We start from the raw sequence: 22,868 nt of genomic DNA, 5'->3' as shown, positions 1-22,868 counted from the left end.
TTAAAACCATAAGTTAAAAACAATTTATATAATATATATATAAAATAAAATAAAACAAGAATGCCTATATATATGATCTACATTATAGTAATAAACACTTTTGCAGGTGATTTGCTGCTTCCTTTCCTGAAATAAAATAAGTAAAATTTACAACCCTTTTATCTGTATTGATAAGTTTACAAGATGACATCTTGGCCATTTCAGCTTGAGTGTTTTGATCAAGGGTTTCCAAGTTTTCTACTATGTCTGGTAAAATTTTACCTATAAATGTTCTTATTGTAATTTTTTATGGTCGACAGGCATTATCAATATAATTTTTTTGAAATAAGACATCCGTAGGCTGATAATCTTCAAGTTTGCTAAAAGTCCACTATTCAGCTTTAGAAAAGATGCCAAATAGATTTGAGCAAAACATTTCCAAAAAAAAAAGATCGCGGCCACCACGCATGCAATGTCAGCTGTAACTAGTTCATTTAATTGTGAAAAAGCAAATTTTATGTATATACCTGTTCGGGATTTGTATTGCTTCCACCTGCTTTATGATCTTCATCACTTGTATCAGAACTACTATGGATCTATAAAATATATATGACCAAATATTTTCTTAATATAATAATATAAGACTTTTGTAGACAATTATAACTACACCAGGAATCTTAATATGTTTAATTTAAAATTATATGACATACTACAAAGGCAATCCGATAGACTTTGCATGGCTCGTGCCTATTTCAATAACTAGACATTGACCTCATTGATGCAGTTACAATAATTATAAGGACACTTGATTTCAATCAATGCATTTTTCATTTCAACAATATTTTGTCATTCACCCTGGTGGAGTAGAGAAATTTGGAAAACATCAACAGTAATTGTCATTGTTTACCTTGACCTGGTTATATATGGGAAAGCATTCAACTTGGGATAATTTAAAATGAAATACTGGTATATAAAGGGGGATATTTTTGTATGTACCAAGAACAAAACCATTTTTATGCGAATTGTTAACTTGTTTACTATGTGATTTGTTGAATCTAGCAAGGACAGCATTCTTTAGGAAATATGGCTTATAATAAACACTATTGATGAACATAATACTCTCTCTTTTTTTCATTTTATGCATAAAGTGGAAGTAACCATCTGCTATCTTCAAACGGGAGATGAAAAGCCAAAGGAACAAAAAGCTGACAATAGCCGGAGGCATGTGATAAATTTTTCTTATCAGCCAGCTTAACACCATTTCGGAAAATACGCTATTCACGGAAATTTAATGATATTATCATACTGTAAAAATTATAAGTTATTTACTCTAAGTATATGATAATTATTGATTAAGGATGTGTATTGGGATACGAAAAATTAACCTTCGAATGATTAAAACAAAATTTGCGAAAAAACGATTTATCAACCCATTATATATGATATTCACTAAGAACAACACCATACCTGTGGGGTTGATAAAAAATATCAACAGAGATTTATTTTTTGGCAATACAAAATACCTTATGACATGTCTTACTATTGTCTATGCTTACAAATGTTCATGTAAATGTATAAAGTTATGATGTTAACAGTTGTAATGTAGACAATGAATTTAAAAAAAAAAAAAAACTGACCAGCAGATCTATTTTTGATCATAAAATATTATACAGAAATTTTACATACATTGTATCATACATTATATGTACAATCTATTTATTACCATAGGCTTAGATCTGCATCCTGAAACTCTGGACCTGGTTCACAACCTAAATCTGCAATGTCATCCACAGCTTCAATTTCAATATCAGATGCTGGTCTTGGCCTTTTCTGTGGGACTGGGTGTTTGAATAGTTCACTCCGCGGAGTTATCTGGTTGAACCAGTCAAAGATTGAAGAATACTGTCAGGTTTTAAGGTCTTTCTGACAGGAGTCCATTTAAAATCCCTTGAGCCACTATTTGATCGCTGATCTGAAATTGAACAGTTTTATGATTGATATTCATTATTCCTATATACATGATTTATAATCTATTGAGTTAAATATATATATATGTAAATCTCCATAAATATTTTATTGAAAAGCTGCAATCATGCAAGATATTAAATTGTTGGCTTTGTATGACAGACAAAAATTTCTGACCATAACATAGCAACAAGTTGTACAATAAGCTGCTTAGGGTATTTAGGTTTTTATATTACCTACGATACTGTATTCTCAAATACATATATGTATCTCACAAGTTCATGGAATATATCCTTTTAATTTCAGATGAAAATGTTGTGATTAATTTCCTAGGCTTTCAAATGAATTTAATTATGCTGTTAAACAAAGAGTTAAAAGTGGTGAAGTTAAATTCATCCCGTCGCAAGTTTTACGGACCCCATCACGAGTTGGTTGACCGTCATGGAATATTCTTTTTACAGATGATAACGGATATGTTTCTATTATCGTAACTACAATCCTTTACCCTTTTCTGAAATGTGACCTCCCGAATTAGACTTAGTACCGGGTTTGTAACAGCATGAGCAACACGACAGGTGCCACATTTGGAGCAAGATCTGCTTACCCTTTCTAGAGCACCTGCGATTTTTTATGGGGGTTGTGTTGCTCAGTATTTAGTTTTCCATGTTGTGTTTTATGTATTATAATTTTTCTATATTGGTCTTTTTCTTTTTTAGCCATGGCGTTGTCTGTTTATGTTTTTTTACATGAGTTTGAATGTCACTCTTGTATCTTTCGCTCCTCTTCATGAAAAAGAATGTTAATGGGAACATGACAAATCGTACTTTTATAAACTTAAAAATTTTGTAAGTTTATATGTGTAAGTTTCAATATTATAAAAAAGATAAACCAACTACAAGTTTAATATAATGCATATTAATATAATAATAAATACAGGTTACAAGTTGGTAGAAGTACAAGCAGACAAGTGGGTAAATATAGGGTACACGTTGGTTGAGAACAAGTTAGCAAAGGTAAGAGTTGACATGGATCCAATTCTATTTTCAAGAACATTCTATGAAATGAAATCAAACAATTAAATGTACATGTATATACATTAATTGCGATATATTCTTTCCTGTAATTCTTATTCCTGTGACTTTTCTACAATCTTTTCTGTGCATTTAGTCAATCGATATCTTAAACACCTAGCCCTGAAGATTGATTGATTAATTGTTGGTTGCTTAATGTGCAGTGGCAAATATTTCATGCATATTCAGGACGAAAACAAATTAACAATAAATACAATAGGTAGGTTCTGTAAGAGGGGTGTCCGGGATTAAGGTCGAAGAAATTTAGACTGCCACGGGAAATGAGGGTATATTGGATAAATTTAGCCTTGCAACAGGTCACCTACGGACCCCCCCAACGAGTCAAGTCCATGTACATGGAGGACTTTTCTAATATATGAAAGTTTTCACGAAATTCTTTTGAGATATAACTGTACATGTATATGATCACTGCATTGGATTAATCTGACAGACTTGCAGTTATGCCTGGCCTGTTAATAATCAAATCTGAATAAAAATGTACATTTTTAGTGGTGAATGCAGTAATTACAATCATTATCATTAAACTGAACCTTGACGTATGATTAACTTTTAATGTACATCAACAACATTATTACGTTGAACATGGGCCCTGGATCTCTTCTTATTGCTCGGATCCACATGTTTCTTCTGTAGTCAGTTTGGTGAAAGCTGTGGAAAGATAATTCTATGTGCATCCGACCGTTGCCATTACAAAACGGCACACAAAACTGCTTATCGTTCCCCTTGGCTTTTCTTGTTTTCTCGGCGTCCATATTGTTCCACCTACCGACCGTAGCCTGGTTTTGAGTTTTTAGGCGGAACTTATGAATATTCGTTGAGAATGGAGTATAGAAAACCAATACCTCAGAAAATATATCACCATATAAGTATTAATAAATACACACTTGGTCATTTAACTTTTTATATCATTGATGTACACATTCTGGCCTCCATGGACATCCAATACCTCCGTAGCGTCGTCTTTATACTTTGTGAACATAACATCTACAAATTCTCCGGTAAAAATTAAATAAATTAAGAAAAAATATTTCTCATGCACAAAATTATATATGTTTAAGTAAAGACAATAGCGATTCATCCATCTGAAAGGACATGTTCGAGACTTAATTTAACACTGACTGTTGTTCTTTTTTGTATACACATACGCATACATGTATCTTTCCTCCTATAAATATTTATGGGGGTACGATTGGTTTAAAGAATAAACGTGGTGACCAAAACAAACATCAGCTTAAAAGTTACCAAAAATGATAATTTGATCGGTTAATTACCGTTTAATATAAAGTTAGTAGTGATTCCTATAGTTTGATTGGTTGATTTACCCAGGCCAATTTCCAACAAATCTATGGCTTCCACGAATTATTTCTTAAAAAAACAGTGCTCTCATTATTTCAAGTTGATCATATGAATTCATTTAAAGTATTACGAAATCAACAGTGTTCAGAAACTTGGATAGCCCATGATCATTCTGAATATCTGAGACAGGATCAACCTCTAATTGCAACTGTAAGTAGTCAGTTATAGAAATGTTTTTTTTTGTTTTGGCGACTGTTACATGGTTGCCTTCTTTTGTGTGTAAAATGGGTTCATACCATTCAACACCATATTCAGAATTCACGTCCTCACCAAAACTTTCGTGAATAGCTAGAGTATCCTTTGGACGAATAACTGGTCGGGAGTCTTTCCCCTTTCAGAACTTTGTGGCTATTCCACATTTCCATAAAAGGTCTCAGCGATCGCTGTATTCGTGGCTGGTATACGGAATGTAGGGCCCACATATGGATTTCATTTTCCACATCAAATACTCTGCATTCCTCTAAATCTCTGATCATCTGGACAACAATTTCAGCAAGCTCCTTAGCTTTTGCTGATCCAGTCCAGTTTTTAGAACACTTTTTTTTATTAGCAATGGTATATACTCGGCATTCTTAAGATCTCAAGGTATAATGCAATACTTTTCCAGTCTTTTGGTCGATCTGAGGTGCCGCCCCTTAAATAAAAAAACACCTGTTGCTGGTATATGTAAAATAATCAAAGTCAGTGGAATGTAACCAAGAAGTTGGACCATATCAAATTATTTAAATCTGTAAGGATAAACTCAAAGTTCTGACAACACAGACATCACCATAACATAATGTGAGCGTACAAATTTTGGAATCGTGCAACAAAATATGGATGATGCCCAAGGTTATCTGCCTGTATAAATATATATTCACACTCAGTATAGTAAAACAAACTTTAGATTTTAACAAATAATTATGCAAAACTTATAATATAAAAAAAAAAATTTTTCTTCAAATGAAGTTTTTCTGTAATAGGAAACAAATGATGCACATGGCCTTACCATTAGAAGTCCAAATCGGGGGTATTTATACAACTCAGAGGAAAATTATTATCAAATCTGTATTTTGTTCAGTGCGTATATTGTTTTTTGTTTTTTGTTTTTTTTGTTTGTTTTGGGGGAAAAGGGGGAGGGGGTATCAAACCTGTTTCCACCTAGTTTTGTTGAGGAACTTTAAGCTGCTAAATTTTCTAAGTACAACTTTTTGACATAAATAAACATTACTAGTAATTCTTTTTGGTAAACATCTTGAAGAATTTTTCATAAATTTTAATAATGTATAACTAATTATTCATCATGGTGATCAAAGACAATCTTAGGTAAACTCTTGCGAAATAGCATGCCATAAATCAATAAAGTGGTCACGTGTTTTGTCAAATTAACTCCTCAGTCCTTTTTAATCCCTGAGGTTTTGACATATGTGTATTAATTCGAGATATGTAGTTCCATCGAATATGTTACAAGTCTGTAGTTGACAGGTTAAAGAACCGTTCATAAGGTGCGGTTATCAATTGACAGTTTAATATGACTTGATATGTGGTATTTGTATGTATAATAGGATTATATCATGTATTACATATGCTGCATATATGATTGTATGACATTTCATGTTAGTTTTTTTACATGCAGCTGACATCTGAACTGGCTCTTAAAGTCAGTTTAATTAAAGTTTGGAGCTGGCATGTCAGTAACTGCTAGTAGCCCTTTGTTCATTTATGTACCATTGTCATTTTGCTTAGTTTCTTTTGTCACCTATTCTGACATCGGACTCGGACTGTGCGTATTGCTATGTGTTTCTTTATTCTACATTGACTAGAGGTATAGGGGGAGGGTTGAGATCTCACAAAACATGTTTAACCCCACCGCTTTTTTGCGCCTGTCCCAAACCTTTGTTAGTCTTGTATATATTTTTTTTTAATTTTAGTTCATTTATATGTTTTGGAGTTTAGTTTTGGTATCCAATGACATTACATTTGGTTTATTCATGTTGTGTTAAATCCGTATTCCTGTCTCTGACCAGTATATAAGGTATGGAAGGAGTATATCTTACTTCTCTTCCCAGGCTATTTTTTGTCAGGCTTTCCAATTCGGATTAACCTAAATTGTTTGTATAACGAGATTCAGTTGCAACCTCTTGGAAGGTATGTTTTGTGTTACCGAAACTTGATAAATTTCCTGCAATCTTGAAAACGGGAATATTTTTAGTATTTTGTTTTTCTAATTTATATGGTTTTCGGCGCAACTGTTCCTGTACTTTTCTCTCTACACTCTGATTAGACGCGCATTGCTCTCTGTACTATAATGTTTAATTTGAGAATCAAGGTTGAGTCTCACCAATTTATCGGGAATCTTATCAAACGTGCATTTATTTTTTAAAAGTGTGAATAATGAAGACGATCTGTTTGATCTCCTTTTGTTGGCGGTTGACATTCTGTGCCATACAAACACAGTATATATTTGTTAATCCTTCTCCATTTGTTGGCGATTGGCATTCTGTGCCATCTGAACATATACACACAATATGGAATTGTCAATCCTTCTTTTGTTGGCGATTGACACTCTGTGTCATCTAAACTTATACACAGTATGTATTGTCAATCCTTCTTTTTTTATGCGAATGACACTCTTTGTAATCTAAACATATACAAACAGTATGGATTTGTCAATCCTTTCTACTCCTCATTTTGTCTCACTCTGCAATTGACACTCTGTGTCAACTTAACATATAAACACAGTATGGATTTGTCAATCTTATGCCGTTGTTTATAAGATGCTCTCATGATCCGCTGGCAAACAACGTCTTTATGAGAAGGCAATAACGGTTAATAAATAGGACAGAAATGCTTAATTTAGATAGTAATACAAGGAAAAGAGAACATATGATGCACTTTATCTTTAACTATATTCGAGATAATAAATTGAATATGTTATGATTGAAATTTCTGCATTATATTTATCCAACCTGTGAAACTCTATAAACTATTTCTACATTGGGTCAATTCCAATCAGATGGTGAAATTTCCTTCCACCAGTTTATACACAATGCAGCATTATAGATAATATCTGACTGATTTGGTGGATGAGGAGATTTATTTTATATGTATCAGCATTTATGTCATCTGAATGTGGTACAAGTGTTAAAGGTAGTTCATGTTTCAGTATTCTGCAACTTTTAACCTTTCGAATTGCATGATATATATATTATATTCTTCTATTGGCAATCTGTTAAGTTTTTTATCCCAGGATTAGACATCTGACATGCCCTGTGCCTAACCTGGAGAAACTACAATATAAAACTGATGAAGTGTTTGTTCATCCTTAATCTGAAAAAGGGCCACTTTTAAAGGGGGAAAAAAACAGGCAAACCAACATTAAAGGAAGTAGCTGATTTAAAATTACACACTTAAATCTTAAATAATCAATAAAAGAGTGGCCGATTTGAGGTAACAATATGAGTTAGGTTATATAGTTTTGTATCCCCTTACAACTAACTCACTTTCAACAATCATATCATTTCAGTCACGTCGCAGTCATAACACATGAAAGAACCTGCTCGATCAGCTCCTCTTTACCCGCTTTCTACGATGTTGGTTTACTGGTAGATCGATCAGCGACTAAATACCTTCGATAACAGAAACCAATCCAACGCTGTACAGTCTACATTGTTGTCTTTGTAAATGCCCGTGTCAGCATCACTTCATAATGGATGGAGGAGTGTTATGCTAACTGACGTTCGAGGGTCTGTATCCTAGGTGTTAGATAATGGACCGCCATTTCACTGTCTGATGACTTTGGTCCTGATAATGTTTCCTGTCATCGTTATTATTATGTCCGAGGCTCATCGACCAGTACTTCATCTTCGTGGTAAGCGGGCTGCACAGCTGACAAATCTTGCCCTGTAAACCGCCATGATTGTGAAGGCAGTAAACAAAATAGTCACCATACCAAAAAGACCTAACCAAACCAAAATGGCTGCCGTGCTTTCCAAGTTTTCATCGTTGCGCAACAAAACATTTAATCGCTCACCAAACGCTTGCCGACCAAGTGAGGGTGTATAGCTATTCCAGGTCGTTAAACACCAACATCATTTCACTTTTAAGACTTTTGCCTCCTGGTCCACAACCGTGTTTCCATGGATTCCAACATGACTAGGAACCCATAGAAAAAATATTTCTTTATGAAGAATTTTTAAATTCCTCATTACATATAAAATCTTAAGAATTATCGGGTTTTTAACTTTAGTATGTTGTATAGCTTGTAAGCATGAAAGTGAATCAGAACATATAACAAATTTGGATTTGTCTGAAGTAGTAATAAACTTCAAAGCCAAAATTATTGCCTTTGCTTCAGCAGTAAATATGGATGCGGCAGATGACAAACGGAGAGTCGCAGCTCTGTCTCCAAGGACAGCAACAGATGCAACTCGGTTACCATCCTTCGATCCATCTGTATAAACAGTTGAGAAATCTGAATAAATTGTCTTAATTTCAGCAAAATGTTGTTGAATTAAAAGAGGGTTTGTTTCCATTTTTTTGTGTCGAGCCTTCGACTTTTGTCGAAAAAGCGAGACTTAGCGATTCTACATTCCGTCGTCGTCGTCGTCGGCGGCGGCGTCCACAAATATTCACTCTGTGGTTGAAGTTTTTGAAATTTTAATAACTTTCTTAAACTATCCTGGATTTCTACCAATCTTGGAAAGAAGCTTGTTTGTGATCATAAGATAGTATCCAGAACTAAATTTTGTAAACAAAAAATTCCATATTTTCCGTATTTTACTTATAAATGGACTTACTTTTTCTGCAAGCTAACATAACATTCACTCTGTGGTTAAAGTTTTTTTAAAATTTTAACAACTTTCTTAAAATATCCTGGATTTGTACCAAACTTAGACAGAAGCTTGTTTCTGATAAAAAGCTAGTATCTAGAAGGAAATTTGTTAAAATTTTGTTCCATTTTTTTCCGTATTTTACTTATAAATTGACTTAGTTTTTCTTCCAGTTAACAATACAAACAATCTGCAGTTTAAGTTTTTAAAACATTTATTAGATTCATAAACTATCCTGGATGTTTACCAAACTTGGACAGAAGCTACTTACAATCAAAAGATAGCATTGAGAGGAATATTTTTATTAATTTTTTTCCTCATTTTTGTTGAGCCTGCAATTAACAGCATAAGTAGGCGAGACACTGGGTTCCGTGGAACCCTTACGAATATTTTGTATTTACGGAGATCAAATATCATTTTCGGTTTTGAAAGTTCCCATGGAACGCATTTGCAAGTTTCAACTTGCGCAACAGATTTTAAATCAAAAGTTGTTAAATGTGGTTTTAAACGAATACCTAATGGAGGAATTTTATGTTCATGTTTTGCAAATATATCTTCATAAATGGGATTAAAACGCAGCTGTAGGCAACATTTTCTAGATATGCTTTTAGCTTGACAATTTTTGCCAATATTTTGTTCAGGATCAATATAAGCACAGACTGCCTTTGGCATCCTTTGCATCCACTAATGTGTTTTCTCTATCCAAAGCTGCCATTTCTAAATGAAAGTTTACACTTATATTTTGGTTTGTTCAATCATGAGCAACAGGATTCTAATTTCTATTCTTATTTCGACTTACCCTCAAGGGTGACTGGGGAATAGAAGTAAGGTAACCATTGGTCTTCCTCCGACCGGCAGTAAAACCCTTTCTAAAGTGGGGCGTCCGTTTGGCTGTGCGGGATGTACAAATTTGCAGCCACGTCCGGTAAGAATGTGGACGTTAAATCCGATGCCTCGTGTCAAGAGCGTGCCACGCTCTTTGCACGCTAAGAACCCTTGCAACAACTCTTTGAGGGGTCCGTAGGTGACCTGTTGCAAGGCTAAATTTCTGTCCCTATCAAATATTCCCTCATTTCCTGTGGTAGTCTAAATTTCCTCGACCTTAACCCCGGACGCCTCTATTACAGAACCTACCTATTGTATCTATTGTTAATTTGTTCTCGTCCTGTTATGCATGAAATACTTGTCACTGGACGTTAAGCAACCAACAATCAATCTTATTTCGACTTTCATTCAGCGCTGCTAACCTTCGAAACTTGTAACAGAACTGTTCGCTTACATCATAAGGTAAGGTTAGAAAAGATGAAGTTTCCTCAACTGTGTCGACTGGGGATCTTTCTAATTTCTGCGTTATATTTAAAAATCATTCGATGAATGTTTGCCGAGCTTGATTTTAGTATAAATACCCTACCCTCTCCCATTTACAAATCACATTTTTGTTTTCATACAAATGATAGCTTTACTACTGAGGGAAAGGTTTTACTGTTTTATGACGATTTTGTCGTGTAAAATAAACATAAAGCAGATAATTTTCCTATTTAAAGCTTGATTTTACTTCCTTAGGTTGCTCTTACTTTACTTGGTACCAGGATGTCCTACCACAGAGAAGGTAACCTGTTGATAAAGTATAAACTGCGGAGTCAAAAGTTGGAAACATGAAAATGGTCTAACAACTACAAAAGTATTATCACCATACAACTGATATTATGGTGTTATCTTAATAGATGTTTTAATAGAAAAAAATTAAATAAAGGTGCTATAATTTTTGAGAAACATTACTATTTGAAGAACACGGTTCAGCTTCATTACAGAAGTGAAAACAGGACCCTGAACAATAATGTCAATGAACAAAATCTTTATTGTTAAGTTAGTTTATAAAAAAAAGTTTATAAAAAATGTACTTAGATCACAAGTCATAAGAAACAGTTATGACATATTGATTGATTGTTGGTTGTTTAACGTCCAGTGGCAAATATTTCATGCATATTCGGGACGAGAACAAGTTCACAATAAATACAAAAGGTAGGTTCTGTAATAGATTAAGGGATTAAGGTCGGAAAAATTTAGACTGCCACGGCAAATGAGGGTATATTGGATAGGGACAGAAATTTAGCCTTGCAACAGGTCACCTACGGACCCCTCAAAGAGATGTTGCAAGGGTTCTTAACGTGGAAAGAGCGTGACACTCTCTTTATACGAGGCATCGGATTTAACGTCCCCATTCTGACCAGACGTGGCTGCAAATTTGTACATCCCGCACAGCCGTCGGACGCCCCACTTTAGCACGGGTTTTACTACCGGTCGGAGGAAGACCAATGGTGACCATACTTCTATTCCCCAGTCACCCTTAAGGGTAGGTTATGACAGAATATTTGTTCTTATTTATGCTGAAACAATAACAAATTTGATAACTTGGTGGACACAACCAACAACAACTTTCATAGAATTAAACAGGCTCCTGCATGGCTAGTGTAGTTTATTTTCATACAATGTCTTTCAGTTTTTATACGTCCGAAAACAAATTTTTGGGGTTCGTATAATGCTATGATGTCGTTGTCGTCTGAAGACACATTTGGTTTCTGGACAATAACTTAAGTTTATGTACATTTTGTGAATGGATCTTTATGAAATTTTACAAGAAGGTTCAATACCACAAAAAGAAGTTTGGGGATTGATTTTGGAAGTTATGGTACAAACAGTTTAGGAATAAGGGGCCAAAAACAAGCATTTTTGTAGTTTCTGGACAATAACTTGTGTGTAAGTGTATGGATCTCTCTGACATTGTACCACTAGGTTCCATATTACAAAGGGAAGGCTAGGATTGAGTTTGGGGGCTATTTTTATATTTTTTTTATGTACAAAATGAATTACCAGTTTTCGAGTGTTATTCAAACGTTTTTTAATTTTACAGCGATCATGTCTGTATAAAAGGGATGCTGACACAAGATAGTTTAAAGCTTGAGATGACAGCTGACTTTTGGCAGTCATTCAAGGAATATTATGATGAGTTCAAATCAAGTGTTAAAGAAGACAAATGGGAGGCTCTTAATGCCCTGGGCAGGAGGAGAACAAGACAAAAAGGTATTTTTTATTAAGGCCCCAGAAATATTATTTGTAGGTTTAAAGCAAAATCTGACAGACCTAGAATTAATATCCCTGTAAAACCTGCAACCACTTTTATATATGTTAATTATTTAGATATTTAATGTTAATAGAAATGTTCTTACCCAAAATGTTTTTTTACTGTAATAAAGAAATCGACAAAATTTGTAAAATAAATGAATTGCAGACTCACTGACCATAACTTTTACAGTTCTATCACTTAACACAAAATTAAATTCATGTGTTGTTGTTATAATAATGCATTTTGATTCTTGCAGACATTGTGTAAAAAGTAGTGTATGAATGCTATGAAAATTTCAAACATAACAAAATTTACGAAAATAACATTTTTAAATCAATGTTAAAACTATAACTACGAGAATAATAGTAATAATCACTTGTAAATCTATCAAACTGTTTTTATAAGTTATCTCAAGTCTTCTATCTTTCTCAAGTTATCTATTATTTTTAAGTAAATAAGTTACATATGTTATAAACAGCTGCGCCATGAGCGCATGATACGCCCGTCGTCTTGTGTGTTAATTTTTATGCAATAAGCATAAATAGTTTCTGACATACGGCGTGACATGCGAAAACCCCCTTTTTTTACAAAAAACTCATTATCTCTAAAATAAAATTTTGAATCAAAACCAAAAAGTATACAGATCTTTAGATTAATATAACTAAGAAGTGTGTAAAATTTTAGGCAATAATCATAAATCGTTTTTGAGATACGGCACGACATGTGAAAACCCCCCTTTAAAAAAAAATCAATATCTCAAAAATAAAATTTTGAATCAAAACCAAAAAGTATACAGATCTTTAGATTAATATTACTAAGAAGTGTGTAAAATTTTAAGCAATAATCATAAATCGTTTTTGAGATTCGGCGGGACATGTGAAAAACCCCTCCCCCTTTTTTTTACAAAATACTCAATAACTCAAAAATAAAATTTTGAATCATCACCAAAAAGTATACAGATCTTAAGGTTAATATAACTAAGAAGTGTGTAAAGTTTTAAGCAATCATCATAAACTGTTTTTGAGATACGGCGCGACATGTGAAAAACACCTCCCCCTTTTATAACAAAATACTCAATATCTCTAAAATAAAATTTTGAATCATCACAAACAAGTATACAGATCTTAAGATTAATATAACTAAGAAGTATGTAAAGTTTTACCCCCCGGTGGATCGCTATCCTTGCCGTGGTCGGGGGGCTTGCGTGTCTCAGTGACCCCAAGAGCTATGCCAGTTGGAGCTTCGTCTCCTGGTAGGGTTACCCATGCTGGACAGTTCGAAGGGTAGAGACCAGACTAAAGTGATCCGAACATCGTATGAGTTGCCCGATGTTTTAAATAAAATAGGCTCTCCAACCCGTTGGCCGTGGGTTGCTACCCGTGTCGGTGGTTGACGAGATCCTTGCGGATGAGGGCTGTAGCCAGACTTCTTACGGTCAGAAAAATACCCGGACGGACGAGACTATAGTTCAATAAGCTGCTTTGGCTCCAATATCATCTAAACGGGAGGTCGGATGGACCCGGTTCGATCAATCGGCTGGTCATGTCGAGCCCTTCAGTTAATCCTCAACAATAAGCTTTCTTGTAACAATTTTCATTAAATACACATGTGTTTTAAATTAAGCTATTTATATTTCGGATAACTGAAGAAGGCGATGGCTCATGGGTCAATCAAGTGGTACGCTTTCTATTTCGCTTGATGGATACGCTCTGCTTGAGTATACTATTCTTGGAACATCTGGTGCTTTCCGCAGTGGATCTTGGGTGCTAATTTTGGGGACCAGCTACGTTATACATGTTATACTTGGAGCTCGTTTTCAGCATTAGCACTTGACCCCGGCTCGCCACGGAAACACAGCATCGCCCTTGTAGGCACTCCGAGGTGGGTGGATGACAAGAATGGTGAATCTTTCTCATTTCCTATGGCACAACAAAACCAACCCTCTAAATCAGCTTTAATACATAAAAAAAGAAAATGTGATGATTCAGTGCCCTGTCAGGAAGATGACAGTTGGCCCAGATTTATTGTAATAAAAGGAACAGATGAAAAACCAATTTCCAAAATATCTCCTTTTGTGATTCACAAACAAATTCAAAGCGTTGCTGGTACTGTAAAAAAAGTTTCAAAAATGAGATCAGGCAATTTGTTGGTTGAATGTTCCAACAAAAGTCAGTCAACAAATTTGCTTACACTGACAACAATTACAAACTTTCCTGTTTCTGCCTCTCCTCACAACAGTTTGAACAGCTGTAAGGGGATCATTCGAGACAGAAGTCAATACCTTGGTGACCTTACCGTGGAAGAAATCTGTGAGGAACTTTCAAGCCAAGGTGTAACTGATGTTGTTAGATTTCAAATAAAAAAGAATGGAAATATAATCAAATTAAATACATATCTTTTGACATTTAGAACTCCAACTCCTCCTCCATCTATTACTTTAGGTTGCTTCGGAATCAGAGTTGACAGGTTTATCCCTAACCCAATTCGATGCTTCACTTGTCAAAAGTTTGGTCATGGAAGCAAACAATGTCGTGGTACGCAGAGATGCTTCAAGTGTTCTGACGAAGGACACGAGGGAACAACCTGTAGCTCTGAATCTTCTAAATGCGTAAACTGTGGTGAATCCCATTTTTCATCATCTAGGGACTGCCCTGTTTACCTTAAAGAAAAAAATATTATCAAAATTAAAACAGAAAGAAACATCAGTTACCCAGAAGCTAAACAGATAGCTTCTGTTTCGAATGATCTCCTTGTTTCGAACAGACCATCGTACGCCAGCAAAGTTGTCCGCTCATTCAGTCACGAGCATACACAAACTCGCATGACCTGGCCAATTGATGCTGAGACATTTACAATGCTGCCTGTTGAAACAGAACCTAACGATAAAATATTAGTTCCAAGAAAACCAACACCTTCTAAAACCAGTACTCAGTCAACTCAATCTTCCTTACAGAGCTCAATGTCATCATCTAAAAATAATGAAAAAAAGAAATCAAATAAAAAAGATACAGTTAAATCAGACAGTTGGGGCGGTGAATCTGTCTGGGATCTTCCCAGTGACATAGATGATTCTTCCATCTCCAATAGTCCTCCTTCATCTGCATCTAATAAAACTAGTTTATCTTCTGCATCTAGTACAAAGTCTTCTAAAGCCCCGTCTCCTCTTCGTTCTCCAGAACAGAAGGATGTCCCAAAGAAGCCAGCAAATACATCCTCTCAGAAGTCTTCTGATTCGAGGTCGCGGGGTAGGGGTCGAGGCGGAGTAAAACCAGCTGCGCATGGTCCTGGAGATCGACGACTCTCCTCACACAACAGATTTTCAACACTTAACGACGAATCAGAAATGGAAATCGAAAGTGTTCCGCCACCCGAAAGTTTACAATCTCAGGGTGAGCGAAATAAGAATGCTGGCAAACTCGATAGCATTCGCCCGTCTATTAACAAATCATGACTAATATCATCCAATGGAATTGCCGAGGTCTTAAAATAAATCTTCTCGAGTTAACGCTTCTAGTTCAGTCATTTTTACCTACTGCATTTTGTCTTCAAGAAACTCATTTAAAAGAAAGTGACAATGTATCTTTAAAAGGATACAACATGTATAGCACATTTTCTAAGGTAGATGAACGTGCTGCAGGCGGATCATCCATTTTTGTGAAGGACAACGTCATTCATAGCACAGTCCAACTCACCACGGATCTGCAGGCAGTTGCAATTCGTTTATCATTAGATAAAACAATTACATTATGTTCTATATATATTCCACCCAATTCAATTATAGATAAAGCTAAACTCAAAAACCTCACTGATCAATTACCCTGACCATTTATACTTATGGGCGACTTCAATGCACACAACCCCTTGTGGGGAAGCAAGTCTCATAATATCAAAGGTAAGATCATTGAGGACTTTGTCTCTCAAGAAGGATTATGCATTTTTAATAATGGATCTAATACTTATCTTCATCCTGGAAACGGGTCTTATTCTGCTATTGATATCACTATTTGCGATCCCTCTCTTCTTCTGGATTATTCATGGCGTGTTCATGATGATCTATGTGGAAGTGATCACTTTCCAATAGTACTTGAACATCTTTTTACTTCTGCCCAACAGAGAGTACCACGTTTGAAACTTGACAAGGCGGAATGGTCCTTGTTTGAGAATCTCTGTCAAGCGGAACTTCAGTCAAAGATGTTTGAGACTGTACAAGATCCAATTTTAACTTTTAATACAGTTTTAACGTCAATTGCTGACAGAACTATTCCTAAGACCTCGGCAAATCCGAAACATCCCAGCAAACCATGGTTTGATGATGCTTGTGATCAAGCAATAGGTGACTGTAAAAAATCTGAAAGACGGTTCAACCAACAACCAACGACAGAAAACTTGAGTAATTTCCGTGTTTTTCGCGCTAAGGCACGGCGGACTTGCAGGCAAGCACGACGAACGTCTTGGAAGAAATTTGTCTCGGAGATAACATCTCGCACTCCGATGACAAAAGTATGGAACATGATACAAAAGATAAAAGGTAAAAATTCTAAAGCCACAGTTAAACATTTAAAAAATGGCAATGATTTATTAACATCTAAAAAGGATATTGCCAACAAGCTTGGTGAAACTTTTGCGAAATCTTCTTCTTCTAACAACTACAGGGAAGATTTTAAAAAAGTTAAAAAACAAAAAGAAAAAATTAAATTAAACTTTAAATCAAAAAATGGTGAAAATTATAATAAACTATTTTCTCTTGAAGAACTTAAAACATCTCTATCAAAAGCCCATGATACAGCTTGTGGGCCTGATAATATTCACTACCAACTGTTAAAACACTTGCCAGATTCCTCGCTGGAAGCTCTTTTGCAGCTTATGAATAACATCTGGGAATCTGGTGATTTACCATCAATCTGGAAGCTTGCAACCGTCGTGCCTATTCCAAAACCAAGTAAAGATCACACGGATCCTATTAATTATCGGCCAATTGCTCTTACCAGTTGTGTCTGTAAAACACTAGAACGGATGGTTAATGATCGCCTTGTTTGGTTCCTGGAATCCAATGGGCTTTTAGCCAATATCCAGTGTGGATTCCGCCAAGGTCGCAGTACTCTTGACCATCTTGTTCGATTCGAATCATTTGTCCGTAATGGTTTTGCGAAAAATGAACATGTAGTGTCGGTCTTTTTCGATCTAGAAAAAGCCTATGATACTACATGGAAGTATGGTATTTTAAAAGATCTGTTTGATATGGGGTTGAAAGGCAATATGCCAAATTTTATTTCGAATTTTTTATCTAACAGACAATTTAATGTTAGAGTAAATTCAACCATGTCTGATCTGTATGATCAAGAGATGGGTGTCCCTCAGGGCAGTATTTTATCTGTTACATTATTTAGTCTTAAAATCAACAGCCTTGTTGAAGTTTTAAAAAGTAATATTGAAGGTTCATTGTATGTTGATGACTTTTTAATATGTTATAGAGGCAAAAATATGAATAACATAGAAAGACAATTACAGTTATGTCTTGGAAGAATTGAAAAATGGGCCTCGGAAAATGGGTTTAAATTTTCCACTTCAAAAACGGTCGGGATGCATTTTTGTAACAAAAGGAAATTGCATCTTGATCCAGAACTCACTTTGTACGGCAACCCAATTAAAATGGTTGATGAAACCAAATTTCTTGGGTTAATTTTCGATAAAAAGTTAACCTTTCTACCCCATATCAAAATGTTAAAATCGAAATGTTTAAAAGCATTAGATATTTTAAAAGTTGTCGGCAGCACCGACTGGGGTGCTGATCGCAACATTTTACTTAATTTATATAGATCTCTAGTTAGATCTAAACTAGATTATGGCTCTATAGTGTATGGCTCTGCAAGGAAGTCCTACATACAGATTCTCGATGCTGTGCATCATCAGGGTTTGCGTCTCTGTCTTGGCGCATTTAAAACCTCACCAGTTGAGAGTCTGTATGTAGAGGCTGATGAGCACTCACTCTCTAACAGACGTTTGAAGCTTGGACTTCAATATGCTGTCAAACTAAAAGCCTACTCAGATAACCCTGCCTACAGCTGTGTTTTTAATCCAATTTATGAAGATATTTTGTCAAAACATGAAAATAAAATTCCCCCGTTAGGTATACGTTTAAAACCACATTTAGCTTCTTTTGATTTAAAATCTGTTGCTCAAGTTGAAACTTGCAAATGTCCTCCATGGGAACTTCCCAAACCAAAAATGATATTTGATCTCCGTGAACACAATAAAAATAAAACAAATCCTCTTTTAATTCAGCAACACTATGCTGAAATCAAAGCCAATTATTCAGATTTTTCAACTGTCTATACTGATGGATCAAAAGATGGTGACAGAGTTGCATCTGCTGCTGTCTTCAGGGACAGAGCTGCAACTCTCCGTTTGCCATCTGATGCATCGATCTTTACTGCTGAAGCAGAAGCAATAATTTTGGCTTTGAAATTTATTGCTTCTTCAGATAAATCCAAATTTATTATATGTTCTGATTCACTTTCATGCTTACAAGCTATACAAAATACTAAAATTAAAAACCCAACAATTCTCAAAATTTTATATGTAATGAGGAATTTAAAAATTCTTCTTAAAGAAATATTATTTCTATGGGTGCCGAGTCATGTTGGAATCCTTGGAAACACAGCTGTAGACCTTGAGGCAAAGAATGCCCTGGGTGACCCTTTATCTAACTGTGATATACCATATACCGATTTTAAATCTAATATTAGAGAATATGTTTTTAATATATTGAAAAATGAATGGAGTAAAAAAGATGGTAATAAATTACATGAAATTAAACCTAATTTATGTAAACCTTTCAATAATTTTATGTGCAGAAAAGATCAGTGTGTTATTTCTAGATGTCGTATTGGTCATACTAGAATAACACACGAATATCTTTTAAAAAATGAAGTAGAACCACAATGTATACCTTGCAACTGCAAGTATACTATTAAACATGTTTTAATCAAATGTATTGACTTTGCTGATATTCGTAAGAAGCATTTCAATGTCAATAATATGTATGATTTATTTAATAATGTTTCATTTACAAATATTGTTTCATTTTTAAAAGAAGTTGGAATATATTCTAAAATATAAAAATGTTATTATATTTAAAACGATTTAAAATTTTTATCACGTTATCTTAATGTTCATTTTTATTTGTAAATAATCAATTTGCTTTAATCTAGAATTTTAGTTTATTGAAGGACCTTTTGTCTGATTTTAAGAATATGCTTTAAATTGTAAAAAATATTCGAATAAGCTCTCGCCGCGATATAGCCTTGTTGTGCTAATGCGGCGTAAAGCAACCAACAATCAATCAATCAATCAATCAATGTAAAGTTTTAAGCAATAATCATAAATTGTTTTTGAGATACGGCGCGACATGTGAAAAAAAAACACACACCTGTTTTAGTTACTAAGTCCCGTAACTCGAAAAGTTTTAATCTTATTTTCACCAAAAAGTATACAGATCGTTTGACCATCATAAGGAACAATATGTTAAGTTTCATGAAATTTGGAGAAGTCATTCTCAAGTTACGGTGCGACATGTTTACGCCGGACAGATAGACGGACAGATAGACGGACAGACAGACGGACAGACGGACGGACGCCGGATATTTGTATAACATAATACGTCCCGTCAAAAATTTGACGGGCGTATAAAAAAGGTAGATATACATAAACACCATTGGAAGAAGTTAAGAAATTGCATTTGTACCAGATTGGAAAAGCAAATATTGTTTTATTGCATTCAAAAACATTTATTTAATGTGATCATATAATAATTCAAATGTCAATATTAGTTTATATTATCTAAATTCATGTCCGTATATATAGGTATTACAACACCTTGAAAATTTGCAACACACGTTAAACTTATAACTACTTTTGCAAGGCCTCTAAAATTGCTTTCAGTCAATATTTTCAAAATTACAGAAAAATTAGATTTTTAATTCGATTTATATACAAAAGACAGCTATTACAGACAAGCAATCAAACAATGTTAGAGGAGTAAATGTAATTGTAAAATATCTGCTCAAATAAGGGAGACAACGATGCCTCCAAAATGTGTAAAGTTCAAATAAACATGTAAAAGTAATTATTATCAATGACTATCCTTGTAAGTAGATACAGGTATTTTAATAATTTGAATATGAGGAAAACTAGATTCAGAAGATAATTTAGGCATTGGACTTGTACCTGTATGTCTTTTACTTTTTTTTAATATAAATATGAACACTGTTACAACAGCATGGGGAAGAACTCAGGTGCTTAGAAAGAGTATTCATTTCATGTTCTTACTATAAAAGGCAACTATCCTGTTGATCAAGGCTAATAAAAATTCAATATCAATCACATTATAAGTACTGTTACATTTTAAGAAAAGAGGCTGGATCAGTACAAAATATGAAGCAGTAATACAAACTATGATGTTTAAAAGCAATATTTAATTTATACCAATGTACAGATTACTATTAGCTGAAATAAGAAATTACATCTGAAATCTGAAAGGTTTTACTTTATATTTCCTTCAAGTGGATAATTGTATTCTATGTTTATTTTTGAAACGAACACATTCACATGTTGAAAAACAAGCATTGCTTGCTGCAGTTGTTACTGAGTAAAGCTAATGTGAAAGAATCTAACATTGGAAAAATTCCAATATTGATTTCATTATACATTAAAAAAATTGTTGCTATAGCTTAAAGTGTAAGATTTACACCAGTTAAGTTAAGAAACAGTACTGTGTTAAAAAGTTATGTTTAAATTGTGAGTTTATAGTTATTTTGCGTTTTCAAAGCACCAAATAAGAAACCACAAAGAAAAAAACATACATATAATGGGTGTTGTGAAAAACTTTTATACGAAACTGGTGTTGAGGATTGAAAAAAACAGATGTAAAACAGGTTTTGAGGACAAACAAAAATCATATGTAAAACGGGTGTTGAGGACAGAAAAAAACATACGTATAACGGATGTTGAGGACAATAAAAACATACGTAAACGCATTACGTATTACGTGTGTTTAACATGCGTAATTCATACGTTTCTAACATGCGTTTTACATGCGTGGTCCTCAATATGCAATTTACGTACGTTTTATAACATACGTAAAACGCCTGTTTTTACGCATGAAAAACGAGAATGCAATTGTTACTGTGTACAACAACTTTATCTTAAAATAAAATTTATGTTTTGCACTCAATGACCCCACAGAACCCATTTTTTTGGGGACGTCAATTTGATATTTCAAATGTACGCTTCAGGACTTACATTTGATATGCGAAAACCTAACCAACTGAGAAGGTTGAATTTTGTGCACTAAATGACCCCAACCTTCCCACTTTTAACATAAATCAATAATGCAAGTTTCAAATACACTAAGAACTATTAAGCCACATTTTATCTATATTTCCCCTTAAAAACCTTTTTTAGAACCTTATAATGACTGGTGGAGGTTTTACACTGGATAGAAAAACTATGCTGAGCCTAACTCAGCTAGTATAACCATGTGATTGAATTCAATCGCAATCTCGGCAAATTATAAAAATAACAACTTGTGTGTGAAGATTGTAGATTATAATTCCACCAGAAGGGATACAGGTGTTTTTACAGAGTGTGTATTGTTTGGTAAACTGATAGAAATAAAAATACAATATTTTAAAATATGTACGAATGAAATATATGAACGTTAAATGCAATATTAATAATCGAGTCAAAAACGAAAGAAGAATATGCAGTTCAAATAAACAGTTACAGTTCGTATTTGTTGCATAAACGTGTAATTCATGTTAACGGAATATTTATTTAACAGTTTATAATCGATTTGAAACGTACTTGACGGTGGTTTGTCACAATATCCACAGGATCAAATTATGTCGTGTCATCCATTTGCAATTGAAAGGCGAGGAAGACATAGTAAACACGGTTAAGTCCAGGTTCAATTCTGGAAAATATGAATGTCTGAAAATGCAATCCAATAAACGTTATGATTAATATAATTGCGAACGTAATTTAGCATACTCCCAGTCTGAAATATATCTAATATCACTTTTCCATAAAATATAACATATGTGAATGTCACTATATAAATCCAAAGTAAATAAATATAATTACATAGGGTTGTCCTCTACGAGAAGAATCATGTTCACAATAGATCGTGTCTTTCCCATTTACGATTACTCGTACTTCTGCTTTCCGTACATGTTCATCGGAACTTTTAAACGCGTTCACTATAATTCAAACGGGCGACTGGGTACGGCAAATGTTTTTGTCCTTTAGAAGAATGACGTTTCCTTCGATGAGATCACGGCGATCTTCGGTCCATGTTCGTCGTTGTTGTAGTAACGGTAGGTACTCTTTCCTCCAACGGGACCAGAAAATACTGGTCAGAGCCTGTACTCGTCTCCATTTGGCAAGACATGGATCTCGTTTGTCGAATTCTCCAAGATGATCTAAAGTGAAAATGTAGTCGGATTCTGTGTCAATGACATAGCCGGAGTTAATATTAACGGA

The sequence above is a fragment of the Mytilus californianus genome, unplaced genomic scaffold (genome assembly GCF_021869535.1).
Source record: "Mytilus californianus isolate M0D057914Y unplaced genomic scaffold, xbMytCali1.0.p SCAF_27, whole genome shotgun sequence".
In the NCBI taxonomy this organism is placed as follows: Eukaryota; Metazoa; Mollusca; class Bivalvia; order Mytilida; family Mytilidae; genus Mytilus; species Mytilus californianus.
Note: the sequence above shows the minus strand (reverse complement) of the source record.